This window comes from Crotalus tigris, unplaced genomic scaffold, assembly GCF_016545835.1.
Source record: "Crotalus tigris isolate CLP2741 ecotype Arizona unplaced genomic scaffold, ASM1654583v1 scf7180000018371.15429387391:27106975, whole genome shotgun sequence".
Classification (NCBI taxonomy): domain Eukaryota; kingdom Metazoa; phylum Chordata; class Lepidosauria; order Squamata; family Viperidae; genus Crotalus; species Crotalus tigris.
This window is the reverse complement of record NW_024096970.1, coordinates 17477187-17491220: the sequence shown is the minus strand read 5'-3', so window position 1 is coordinate 17491220 and position 14034 is coordinate 17477187. Positions and strand designations below refer to the sequence as shown.

Sequence of the window (14034 nt, the reverse complement as noted above, 5' to 3'; positions counted from 1 at the left end):
AAGAATTAGTTTGCCCTCAAATACTGTAACATCGGGCCAGTTTTGTAACAAAATTACCACATTTAATCCCAGGGTTGTTTGAGTTTAGCAGCTCATACAACATGATAACCTAAGTATCCTGCAGTGATTGCAAAGGCTATTATTTCCCAGGGTTGAAAGACATCTGAATGGAGAATTAAGCATTCATCCAAAAGACTAACTGACCATTCTTGTTCCTCTTCCTATTGTTATTATTGCCTTGTGTCTCTCTAGTCCACTCTGTTCACAGTTTTCTTCCCACTCAGGGTCAAAATGCACACTGTATGACTTGTGTAACAATAAACCAAGTGTCCTAAATGTACAAGGAATAAAAATAGAAGGTAACGATTTAAGACATAAGAATTTCAATTAAGTTTGAGGAAAAGGAATATATACCGAGAGACAGAGTGCTTTTAATTATGTGTTCATATATTTGAAAATTGCTCTAAAATGTGTCCAAATGGTAATAATGCTAGAAAAGTAATATGGATAGCAATTGGGGTGGAAGAGAACATACTGACATTTTTTTTCATATCTGCTAAGAAGCAACTTAAATATTACTTATAAATTAAAATTATGATTAGAAAAGAATAAATCAAAGAAAATGAAATGAAAAATATGTCTTACAAAAATAATTATTTTTAATATTACATTTTGTGAAACATTGAGAAAAGAATCAAATTCCATCAGTAACAGAATGGGCTGGGGTATAGATAAATAGTAATCCCTAAGGTTGTAAATTACTCAAAATTCAAAGAAAACAAACAAAACTCTAAATCTGAAAAAAAAATAGAATTTATTTTCCATTTACAGAGATATTAAAATATTTATACATCATGGTACTTGATTAAGAATATATATACATACATTAATATCCATACTCCAATACTGTGAGGAAAGAGTTACAAGATTATTTTTTAATCTTTGCCTGGTATAAGACAAAGTTGAATATTATATAACTTTATTTTAGGGATCCAATCTTAATTTAAATGTTAGATATTAATTTTAGAAAAGAAAGCAATATGTGTGCTTTATTTGAATTTAAATAAGTGCTGTAGGTGAGGGAACAATGTAACTTTTTCGTTACTGTAATTTTCATTAAAATCCGCTCCCTGCTCCCATTGCAAGCTGCTATTTGCACCAGATCTTTGTGCAAATAGAACTCACCCACTCTGAAGATTCTATTTTCCCAAGGCCAACCCAACAATTAGCAAGGGGAAACTGCCTCCAACACAGGATGAGTACATGTGTACTTGTACCATTCTTCCTGCTGTCTTCCCTGGATGGGTCAGTCATCCTCTTCTCTTGCAGCTTACAATGATCCTTTAGCCCTCTTCTCTTGCTGCAAGAATAAGAATCAACTGACTTTCTTCTTATCTTACATGGAAAGAATGGTGGGGTTGGGGGAGGCAAAGGAGAGTATTATCTCGCCATTAAACATCACCAACAAAATATCTTAGGCCAGGTCTGTCTTCATGAAATGCAAATACTTTAGAAGAATTTTCCACAGACTTTGAATATTTGGGAAAATTAGATTCCTAGGCTCATTTTAACTATTTACTTAGTTTCAGTCAATATTTGTTACAATTATACATTACTGTAGCTGGCAGTAAACATCCCTAGACAATGAAACACTTTTGTGTTCAGCTTCTAATGAATTATCTACATACTTGTAAAAGTCTTATGCCTAGAGCTTTTAGCTGAGTGAACCCAGATACCTCAATTGGTATAGGCAAAGCTATGGCTTTCCCAATAGCAATGTATGGCTGTGAGAGTTGAATAATAAGGAGGACTGGGCACCGAAGAATTGATGCTTGATGTTTTTGAATTGTGGTGTTGTAGAAAATTCTTGAGAGTCCCTTGGACTGCAAAGAGATCAAATCAGTCAATCCTAAAAAAATCAACCCTAACTGCCCTGTGGAAGGACTGATACTGAAGCTGAAGCTCAAATACTTTGACCACTTAATGAGAAGAGAGGACTCATTGGGAAAGATGCTGATTTTGGGAAAGATTGAAGATAGACATAGACAGCAGAGGATGAGATGGTTAGATGGGGTCATCTATGCAGTAGGTATGAGTTTGGGCAGACTCAGAAAGACAGTGGAAGGACAGGGAGTCCTGGTATGCTATGGTCCATGGGTCACAAAGAGTCATGACTTAGTGACTGAACAAAACCTCAACTGGACTAACTTGCAGGATGCATCTAAAATATGAGACCCATAACTGTCATGGGATTGAAATTTGGCACATTTATGGTTGCTTCAGTGTTGCCATGCTGCCAGAATGCTGCTCAGAGGTTCAATAGACCAGTCCTACTCTAGCACATTGGAGGCTGTGCAGACTGGCCCTCCATGCTCTGATCCCACCCTGGCTGCCTGGAGCCTGGGTGGATTGGTCCCACCATTGACTGCTGGAAGGTGATCAGCCACAGTCAAGTCAGCAGGAACTTTTGTATATTTTGTATTGCCTGTTTGTTGTAGTTGGTTTTCTCTTTCCCTTTTTTAAACTTATTGTATGTTTATATTGCATGCAGCCCAGAACCCACACTGTGTGAATCTGGCAGCCTTATAAATCTCATATAAATAACATAAAAAAACCGTTTTGGTATTGTAAGAACCCAGCAATTGGGGCTACAGATATCCAGATAACAATAGAGGACTGGATAGCTTGAGAACATCTGCAAATCCAGTGTGCTTATGTGGTTAGCTGGAAGGATATGGATTTGGAAGTAGATGTGCTTGCCAATGCTCTATGTATTATTCACTCTCAGCAATAGAGTCAATCACATTTTTATGGGCTGTAAAACATTTCGTCCTACTTAATAATAAACACTTAATAATTTCTCCATTTTTCACCCATAGAGAATGGAAAAAGAGAAAGGCATTTGCAGATTGTTTATTTTATAGATCCCTCCCTCTGCCCAAATATGCATTCAGTAGCTTTCTGATCATATTTTGCTCAATAAAATACAATACATTTCCATCCTGACAACTCTTGGAAAAGTTGTATGCCTTCTGTACCGCGGTATATTATGGACGATGTATTAAGAACTATATATCTCAACTGCTTTCTTCCTGGGCACCTAATAACTGCCTGAGCAACATAAAGAAAAGGCCAGAGACAGCTTTATTCATCTTTTTATTTCCTTGTTGTGCTCAGTTCCTTTCTGAAAATGTCCTCTTTCCATTTTACTCTTTTTTTTTTTTCATCATCTGATTTGTAAACAGCTAATATATTTCAGTGGCAAAAGAGATTCAAGGAGGCTGCTCATCTCCTAGAAAGCAGTACAAAGTAAAAGGGAACAAGGGAGAGGGAACAGCTACGTGCAAAAGAATTTTTTTTTCTTTTCAGAAACAAAGACAGTTGACATGGCAATCTAGGAAGAGGAAGTTGGTCCTCAGAGTCAGATAAAGATAATGTTTATAGAAAATAAACATTAATTAAAGTGCAATGATAAAGCATATTTTTGTGACTGGATAAGGCCACCATAGAGCAAGAATTCAAATCTGAAAACTAGGAGCCTGGGTTGGGAATATTATTCATAGTCAACATTTTTTATGCGCTATTACAAAGAAAGCATTTCTATGAATCTTTCAAAGATCTTCAGATTGTGGATAAACCAATTCTATGAAAACGCCAAAGCTGAAAAGGCAGCCGATTTATATGTAAGTTCTCATAGCAGAGTGAATCTGCATCATGTCCTCTCTTATAATGAAGTAGAATACGAAACCATTTTCACATCCCCAGATGTTCCCAACAACCCTGCACTAACCTGATTTGCTTGCTATATAACAAAGAATAGGAAACATTATGGCCTTCAAATATTTTAATTCAGAGTTCCCCAACCTTTATGGCTTTGTGGACTGGTGGAGGGTTGGGAAAAGGCAGGTACATGTGTACACAGCGCCAGTTATATGAGCAGTATGCACACCCGCCTGCTGCTCATGCAAATGGAGCTCCTGTGGATGTGCTTGCTCGCTGTTCCGCAAGTGGGGGTCCACATGCTCATGCACACATTTACCTGCTATTTTCCAAGCCTGGTTGCAAATACGTCACGGCCCACTAATAGGCCGCAGCTCAGAGATTAGGGACCCTATTTTAACTGAATGACAATGTCTCACTTGTTAAGCTTGACCTTTGATAACTAGTTTTTTTTCCTTGTAAAAGAAATTAAGAAATGCATTGTCCAAAATCAGTAGATGAAGCCATGTTCTCTAGTTTTCTGCAGTTACTCTGCAGAGCTCCTGCCCACACATTCATTTGTATTCCATTGTACATGCAAAACTCATCTGGTCTTCTATGTCTGTGTCTTTCTCCCTTTCTTTCTCACTTACGCATGAATACAGAGATATCACCTACGCACATCCTTATTCTGTCGCTTACTGGGAAATATGAAAGGCTTATTAGTCTCTAACAAGTGGGCTCTGAAATGGAGAGACAATGGGAGCTCATGAATCATGATGCAGGAGCAGCCTCTTGAATACCGCACAAGATTTTATTCGTAGATACTATCTCATTTCAAGGCATTTCTCCCCTTACAATATTTCCTTCTCATCACTGATGTAGATGGGAAGCACTTGTTTAAATTGCAGTCAGAAGGTGATGATTGCTCTAATGGAAAAAGCTCTTAACAAGCTAGTTCATTCTACTGGGAAGGAAAACCACGTGCTAGTTGACTGAAACTGCTCAAAGGTTTGGGAACAGCAATCCTTTCTTTGCTTGGTTAAAATGTCTTCCAGATTTTCAGCACAGGCAAGGAAAGGACAGATCCTGCTGGTAGTGCTGGGGGATTTTTCACTCAATTTAACTTAACCAAAGACTGAGCAACCATCTTTGCCTGATGCAAGCTACAATAAAAGAATAACTGGTTTGAGGCAGAAGATACATAAACAAATTATACTGGTCTCAAAGCTATATATATAAAACCCACACTTGAGTTGGCTATATATATTTAAATAAGCCGTGTGTGTGTGTGTGTGTGTGTGTGTGTGTGAATGTGTGTGTACACACCACTCTCATCTGCTGATTTGATTGTCCCAATTTTGTCCTAGTTGGTGCTGAACTCTGTGACTTTTATATAATGAATTTCTCTTATGGGAATATTTTAGTGAATTGTCTCATGCTGTTCCAGAAAATCAGATTCATTCATGCTTTAACATTCCTATCCTTCATTTTAAAATTACAACCAAGGTTTGAAAGTTAAACTGTCAGTCAATAGGCATTAAGGAAAACTGCAAAAAATTAAAATCAAAAGCATTAATTTACCACTAACCATTAAAATTCTGGATTTTTTGTTTCTTAACTTGCCACTTTCTTTAGCTAAGATGGGTTGCAAGATTACAAACCTTATAAACAAGGGCAGGACTTTGCATTTTGAATTGATTCTCTTCGTCTTTACAAATTCCTCCATTTTTTAGAACATTATATGGCTCTCATCTTGACCACCAACTCTCTGTTTTGCATGGTTAAGTTCTATATATAAAGAGTATTCAAGAACAGTTAGTGGTATTCCTGGGCCCCAGGCTATGTGAGGCTGTTGAATTAATGGCATTATTTTTATTTATGGATCCCTATCATGTGAGTGATTTAAAAAAGTGTCACATCTGCTAGAAGAAAAAATGAAAATCCAAACTCAGTTTAATGAATTGGGGAGTTAAGCTAAACATTACAAGTCTTTTGCCTCAATGGATTCATTAATTTCTCCAATAGTCTAAAAAAAAAAACCTCTCAATTTTTTCCCAATGAATTCAAGAATAAATTTTCAAAGTGGTTAAGCTCATATAAAAATGAAGCTTGTTGCCTTAAAATGAGAGAGAGAGAGAGAGAGAGAGAGAGAGAGAGAGAGAGAGAGAGAGAGAGAGAGAGAGAGAGAGAGAGAGAGAGAGAGAGAGATTAACAAATTCTACTTAATCTGTCATCCTTCTGGCTTTCGTATTCAAACTAGGCATAATTTCCAAATAGGACATGTTTTTCATTGAAGGACTATGCAAAGTAGAGACTGAAACACCACTCATTGCTGTTGACAAGTGTTTTGTGGCAGAAGTTTTATTTCTATGTGAAGGAAGAACTGCATCCTACTGTATATCCAAGCTTTGTCCAGAGATGGGGAAATTTTGCCCCGCCTAGATCTTTTTGAACTATAATTTCAGAAGCCCAGATATGTCCACAGATACTTATTGCTGCTAAAAGAGAAATGCACTTCTATCCAGCATAGATACCCTTTTCAGTAAATATTTCTGGAGGAGGATCAGTGTTCTCACTTACATAATAACTTTACTGGGTGGAATTCCTGATATCTATAAAACTGCATTTCTCTGAGAAAAAGCTGATTACTTGGGGGGGGAGGAAGGGGGGCATTTGTAGTTCTGTTGGGGAATGCATTTTTATCCATTCTTTCTAAAAAACAACACAATGATAGGATTTTTTTTTCTGTCTTTAATGCACTTGAAAATCTTTTCAATAATCTAATAGTCATTGCTTGGCAACCCATGCAATCAGTAGTTTTGTAGGTAAAGAAACATAGTTTGGACTGGAGTAGTAGTCAGACCTTAATCAGAAAATTGGCACTTTGGTGTGTCTATGTTGGAAAACATAAGTTTTTTATCATTTATTTCCTGACATTGATACTTCTTTTTTTTCAGTTTCAAGTTTTTTATTAATTTTACAATATTACATTTACATATTTGAAAAGTAGCGTGGCGGCTGAGCACAGTAATTGCGTTACATTTGAATATTATGAGTACATATCTCAAGTTATTACAACAAACTAATTCCCTCTCTTTCCCCCAAGATATCTACTGTCATGTTCAAACCAATACAGTTCTTATTCTATTCATCAAACAAAAAATACCTTTCTAATATTCATCAATAATCTTCAGTCTATACATATCTTAATTAATTTAACATTCCACCTTTTAGCCAATAACCTAGTAAGTTTTTCTTAACTTTAATTTGCCATTGATATTTAAGTTTAACGTTTAATCTTTATCATTTCCAGGTTTTAAATGATCCCAATTTCTAAGTCTCCTATCTCACATTTGGAGCTAATATTTTTTTTCTTTTCTTCCTTTCACTTCCTTCCTTTCTTCCTTTCCAGAAAGAGAAAAAAAAAATTGAAAATAAACCACCAACATTTATACCACAAACCCATATACAAATTTAATTATTAGTACTTATACTTTTAAGTTTTATTAAACTTTGTCTCGACTCATAACAATATCTTAAATTCAAATCTTAATTATTTGTAGACGTTCAGATTACATTTAATATTTAATTTTTCCAAATTTTAATTAAACACAATTCCTTAATCCCAATTGCTCATACATTCTAATATTTAAAATACACATCTTATATATAACGTCTACCTTCTATCTTACCCATCTAATGACAATATAATATTCTTATTTCAACATATTTCTAGATTTTATATGACCAAAATTTTCTTTATCTCAAATCTTGTGTTCAGAATACATATTCTTTCTATTTAGATATATTCTATTTTAGATCTCATATATAGATCAGAAGCCCAATCTTTTTTAATCTTATTCTAGCTTTTTTCCTCTGCCAGGTCATTTTTCGTATTTTTGCCTTTAAATCATCAAAAAAATCTCCTTGTATTGTTGTGGCTATTGTTTGATGTTGATAAGAATGTCCAGTTGATGTTTTCTTAAGAGGACTTGATTTAGCCGGTAGTCTCTTTATTTTTCCAGTTCGATGCAGTTGTCCCGAAGTATTTATCTTCTTTTTCATCAGTTTTTCTTGTTTATCTTCAAATTCCTTCTGGTTTATAAGAAACGCCCTTTCCTTGTTCTCTATTATCAATTCCTGTTTTGTGTTTTCTATTGTCTGTATTTGTTGAGTACCTAAGTCTTCTGTCATAACATTTGGTTGTTTCACTTTCTCTATAGAATTCTGTATAGATAATTCTTTGATTGAAGTCATACTTTGAGTTTGTATATCCAGAGCTTGCATACGTAGAGTTTGGATCATTGCTTTTAACATACAAAGAATTTGTTCCTGTATTTCCTCTGTAGAAGAAATCCTTTCCTGTTCTCTTTCCATTGTAATATATTAAACTCAAGAGAAAGAAACTGACAGTCAGAAAGTCCACTGAGCTGAATTTTGCAGATGGTGTTTCAAGGTTATTTTTTTTATCTTGTCTATTTTCAAAGCTGTCAACAAGTCTCTTAGAGAATAGCAGGTTATGTCTTAAAGTTAGTTGGATCTTTTTAGGGTTTTTTTTCACTCTATTTTAAGGGGAAAAAACCCAAATCTTCAATTGTAATTAGAATAAAAGGAAGAAATATATATAGAGAGAGCAGAAAGTTGCAAATCTTATAATCCACCAATTTTAGGAAATAGGATTCCAATTAAGATCTCAGTATTTTTCCAACGTTTTAAACTCCCAAGTGGTTGATAGCTGCTATTTCTGGAGGGAGGGCTAGAATCCCCCTTCCCTCACCACAGGGGGGGAAAGTACTTTAGCAGCTTATGCAGGTAATTAAGTAGTTAGGATGTAAGAGAGGCAAACCTCACCCAGGCCTGTCCACGCTGCTTTGAAGTTGGCAGATGGTAGTGTGACTTCGGCTGTTTGCAGCCTAGGGATGAGGCATATTTCTATGGCAGGTCCTTTCGTTCACCAGTTTGGAGGGATCGTCTGGTCTGACGGAAGAGTTGCTGCTCTCCCGGGATCCAGCGAAAGCCCCTCCTTGCTGGTCGCCTCTTTGGGATGACTTTCGGCCCTTTTCAGGGCCTCCCAGCAATGCAAAACTGAATGGGGGAGAGAGAGCAAGTCTCCCAACTGTCCATGGGAGCTGTGTAATGAACCGGAAGTCGACATTGACACTTCTGTTTCCACTTTTTGAACATCTCCTCATTCTTTTCTTCTGCACCAACCATAACTTCCACCTAATCTAAGAAAAACAGCTTACTATTATGGGATCAAGAAAAGACAGAAATAAAAATTCAGTAGGAACTTTATTGCCCAGTTTGGGAAGCCTAGTTGTGAATCCACAAATATTATTTTGAGAAAATATTGAAAGTTCAAAATTATTGCAAACAAAAATGCGACTCTTGGGAGTATTCATATTGTCAAAATAATGATCACCAAGAGAATATCTATCAAAAATAGAATTTAATCCACCAAGCTTTCGTCAAATACATTTGACATCGTCAGGGTTAAAAGGCAAACGCCAGGGGAAGTCTTATATGCAATTGTTTAATGCTTGTTTCCGGCTCCTGGAGCATGTCATCGGCCCCAGCTGATTGAGTTGAGTCCCAAGCACATGCCCCACATCAGCACCTATCCTCTTTCCATTGCTAATTTGCATTCTGTCATACGTTACTCCGTTAGCTGTTTCAGGGTTGGTCAGGTTGGGGGTCAGGATCTTTTCTTCTCCCCTGCTCATAACACGCTCCAGGAGCCGGAAACAGGCATTAAACAACTGTATATAAGACTTCCCCCGGCGTTTGCCTTTTAACCCTGATGATGTCAAATGTATTTGACGAAAGCTTGGTGGATTAAATTCTATTTTTGATAGATATTCTCTTGGTGATCATTATTTTGACTATATATATGTATATATATATATATATATATATATATATATATATATATATATATATATATGTATGTATAATTTAAAAAAATCTGAGTGTGTGAAGAACAGATTAATTCTGCAACAATATGATTCTTGTGGTTTTGCCTACAAGCAATTTACAGTTTACAGTATAACAGGATTTTTAATTTTGTATATAGATTGTTTTGAAACTACATTGTTCATATGACATTCAACAGTGATTCAAATACATAAACTGCTAATTAAAAGCCTATGGGTTTTTTTTTCATTTAGAAGTCAGATTTGACTTCTAAACTGAAACTGATACTTTATAGGCAGTCAATAGGACAGTGATTGATATGTATATGTATTTATATGTAAGGGTGTAGATATATACATATGTTGTATATAGCATGTTTATATGTGTGTTATATATATGTACATATTTAAAAGAGGCAACAGAATTTTATTTTTAATGTGTGCCAGTGTGCCCACAGTAAAAAACGACAATAAAGGTTATCTTATCAGTAGGCATTGCCAAAACAAAAAAACAAAACAAAACAAAACAAAAAACCCAAAGCAAATAATTCTGAAAATCACACAATCATTCCAAATAAACTTTGGAAGATATTACCTAGCATGCAAAAAAGTTGAGATATTCTTAAACATAAATAAAAAAGATTATTAAAGTTTTAACTGCAACTGGATAAATATTTTGAATGTCGTGTTACTGCAGAGATGCCATCCAACTTTACTCAAGAGATGGTAGGGTTCCAGGAGCTGAGGATTAAAGATATATGTTTTCATTTTAATGCATCTTTCAACTTCGAAGACTTCAAGCAAATATTAGTGGCCACATGTGGTTTTTCAGTGGAAAGCCAGAGCACAGCTAAGTTGTTCCTTCCCAAATAAAATCAATGGTACAGCCAGAAATAAAACCCCAGTGTCCTGACTTTCTGTCTCTCACTACAGTTGCCAGATAACGCTTGACCTCTAGCTTTGTGCTCCAGCCATTCTAATAACAGAAGACAGGTATTTCCATAATCTGGCAAATGTTATTGATTTACACAGTCATCTGTCAGCCTGCAACATTGAGGCTTTTAAGTGCTGCCATGATAGCATTTGCTCTCTGATCAGAAGATTTCCCTTATTTTATTGATGATACCCCACTTCATCTTCAAGTATTTCTCACAAGGGCTTTTCCCTGCCCACTCCACATATGAAGATCTCGCATATGAATGAATTGTGACAGACTATTTCTTTCTATCATTCACACATTCACTCATTCATTCATTCACTCACTCACTCACTCTATCATTTTATATGATCTAACTCAAATACATGATTTGGGCATCTTATGACTATTTACTGCAGTGGTTCTCAACCTTTTTATACGGTGACCCCAGTCATAAGCAGGCGGAGCGCAGGCGTGACGCCCCCCTGGGTGGCATGCATGCCCCCCCTGCGTGGCACGCATGCATGGCCCCCCTGCGTGGCACACATGCGTGGCGCCCCCCTGCGTGATGCGCATGCGCGGCGGGCCCCGTGCGGCGCGCATGTGCAGTGGCGCCCCCATGCGGCGCGCATGCACAGCCCCCCATGCGGCGCCCCCATGTGGCGCCCGCTGCGCGGCACACATGCGTGATGGCGCCCCCTGCACCAGCTGACAAAAAAATGGCAGATCGCGTTGTTTGGCGACCCCCGTGAAATGGTCATTCGACCCCAAATGGGGTTGCGACCCACAGGTTGAGAACCGCTGATTTACTGTATCTACCTATCTAAACATGGACAGGAATGAAAAGATAAATAATGTTTATTGAGGAAAATAGGAACCATTATCAAAGAATTTCAGCAATTGCTGTGATTAAAGAACAAGCCCTGTAGATGGAAATCAATGTTCAGCTCCTCTTGCAATTAGTTGCTCTTCTCATCTTGCATATAATGGACTACTTGGCTCTTAGTTTAAGGTTCATCCCAATTTGTTCTTTGTTTTTGTAGTTATGGGATTTGATATCATGTTGTTTTTAATTGATTTCTCTGTAATTTTCTCAGCTGGTGAAGCTCCAATGCCAGCCCAGTTTACAAGATTCAATAGCTTTGGAAGCAATCTTGTTAGGCAGTGGGCAGATCCCCATCCTGTTCCTAGAGCCTAAATTAACTAATAACTATAGTTTAATCTAGCTCCACAAACCTGGGGACTTATTATATCACATCATCTTATTATACTGTGCCAGTTTTTGAATCCACGTTGTTTTTTTCCCAAAAAAATAATAATATGCATACAATTTTGTAATTGTATGTCTGTAGCCTTGCATAATATGCAGATGCTATGTATGTATCTTCTTTTAATTTATGGAACTGTTACTATAAACTCTTTATTAAAAATGCAATTCACGCTGCTTTTATATAATTCCATGATATAAATTTTTAAAATTAAATTGCCTCTAAGATCAGCTTTCTTTCTTTTTAACACAGCTGTTGTGTTATCATGTAAGTTTCAAGCATGTACTTTTTTCCAGTTTTTAACAGATGATGATGATGATAATGATGATGATGATGATGATTATGCAAAGGCTTAATTGAAAAACTTGTTACCTCTTCTGTTTGGACTGGAATGCCTAAATCCATATCCAGCCCAGTTGGAATCAGAATTATTTTACAACCCTAAGCTTGAGTTCAGATGGATAAAATATCCCTTTTCAATTTAATTTATTGTCATATAAGTTTATCCAGAGATTTTGGTGCCATTAGGCCAGGGGGATCACTTTAAAGTTTGTGGACTTCAACTTCGAGAATTCCCCAGCAAGTCAACTCTGAAGTACCTGAAGCTGATAGTTCATGATTCCATGGTGTCTTTGTGAGTTTGCTGTGGTGTCCCACAGAATCATAGTCCTGTATTTATTCATAGATCTTTCCCATACTATTTCTGCATTTTCAAACTAGTCTACAATCGTATTCAAATATAAATTTCTTAATACATTTTATGTCAATATATTTGTGTATAAAAATATTTTCTTACAAATTAAACATTCTAAAATCCTTAAATAACCCCATTAACCAATATGATGCTAGGTTTAGCTTTGGGATGTAATTAAGTTTCAAGTCAAGGCTGCTTCCGATTAAATAGGTGAATTCATCCTTGCAAATTTAAATTGCTGTTATTGAGGAGAAGTTTACACATGCATTAATTCTTTTTCTGTATCAAACTAATGAGACTTGGACAAAAGGCCTGCAGGACCTCAGTCTAAGGAAGCAGGCTGTTGATATGCCCATCCCTTAGAGTGGGAACTGAAAATGGAATTATTAGGATGGAGGTTTCAACCTTCATCATGTTATCGGGTAGAAGCATCTAGCTAATGTCTGGCCTTGAAAACTAAGAAAACTACATAGATGCAACCATGAAATCACCAGCTCCACTCATGAAGCATGAATATAAAGAAGTCCCACAGCCCTTCCATAAATAAAATATATTCATATGTTAACATTTCTTTAACAAAATAACAGAGTTGGAAGGGACTTTGGAGGTCTTCTAGTCCAACTCCCCATTTCAGACAAATGGTTGTCCAGTCTCTTCTTAAAAACTTCCAGTGTTGGAGCACCACAACTTCTCGAGGCAAGTCATTCCACTGATTAATTGTTCTAACTGCCAGGAAATTTCTCCTTAGTTCTAGGTTGCTTCTCTCTTTGGTTAGTTTCCATCCATTGCTTCTTGTCCTGGTGCTTAGGAGAATAGGTTGACTTCCTAGTGTAGTTCTGTTACTACACTATCTATATCTGTAACCTTAATATAATAATAATAATAATAATGATGATGATGATAACAACAACAACAACAACAATAATAATAATAATAATAATAATAATAATAATAATAATAAAGTTGGAAGGGACATTAGAGGTCATCTAGTTCAACCCCCCACTCAGGCAGGAAACCCTATACCAGTGGTTCTCAACCTTTTTAATGCCGCGACCCCAATCAGTCATAAGTTGACGACTACTCAACCAGTCGTAAGTTGAGGACTACCCAACTGGTCGTAAGTCGAGGACTTTCCCTGCCCGGAAGCGCCGTGCATGCTTGGTGTCGCCCCCTGCGCCGGCCGAGGCGTATCTGGCAAGGGGCAGCGACGGTGCAGGGCGACCACTGCCTGGGCCACCAGCTGGCCCAGCCCAAGGGTAGTAAGGCACCCGCCGGGCCCCATGCGCGCTAGCAACCCTCCCTGTGCCCGCCGGCCTCCCACCTCCCACCCCTGGCCCTCTTTTACTTACATTTTTAGTAGTTGCTCAGCAGGGACAGGTGGAAACTTCCAGACAGTTCACCTTCACTGCAGACAACTTGCAGCACCGTTTGCAGAATGGGACTTTTGGCGGGCTCAGCAGGGCAGAGACAGCCTGGACAATTCCTATTGGCTTTTGAAAGCCAATAGAATTAGACTCTATTCAAGAGAGTCTATTCTGTTGG

At 37.1% G+C, this 14034-nt stretch overlaps 1 protein-coding gene across 41 annotated transcripts in view; it reads left to right on the top strand.

Moving 5' to 3' along the window:
* NRXN3 (neurexin 3) overlaps positions 1-14034 on the top strand; it is a 1348849-nt gene that overhangs the window by 1260949 nt on the left and 73866 nt on the right. The window lies entirely within an intron of this gene.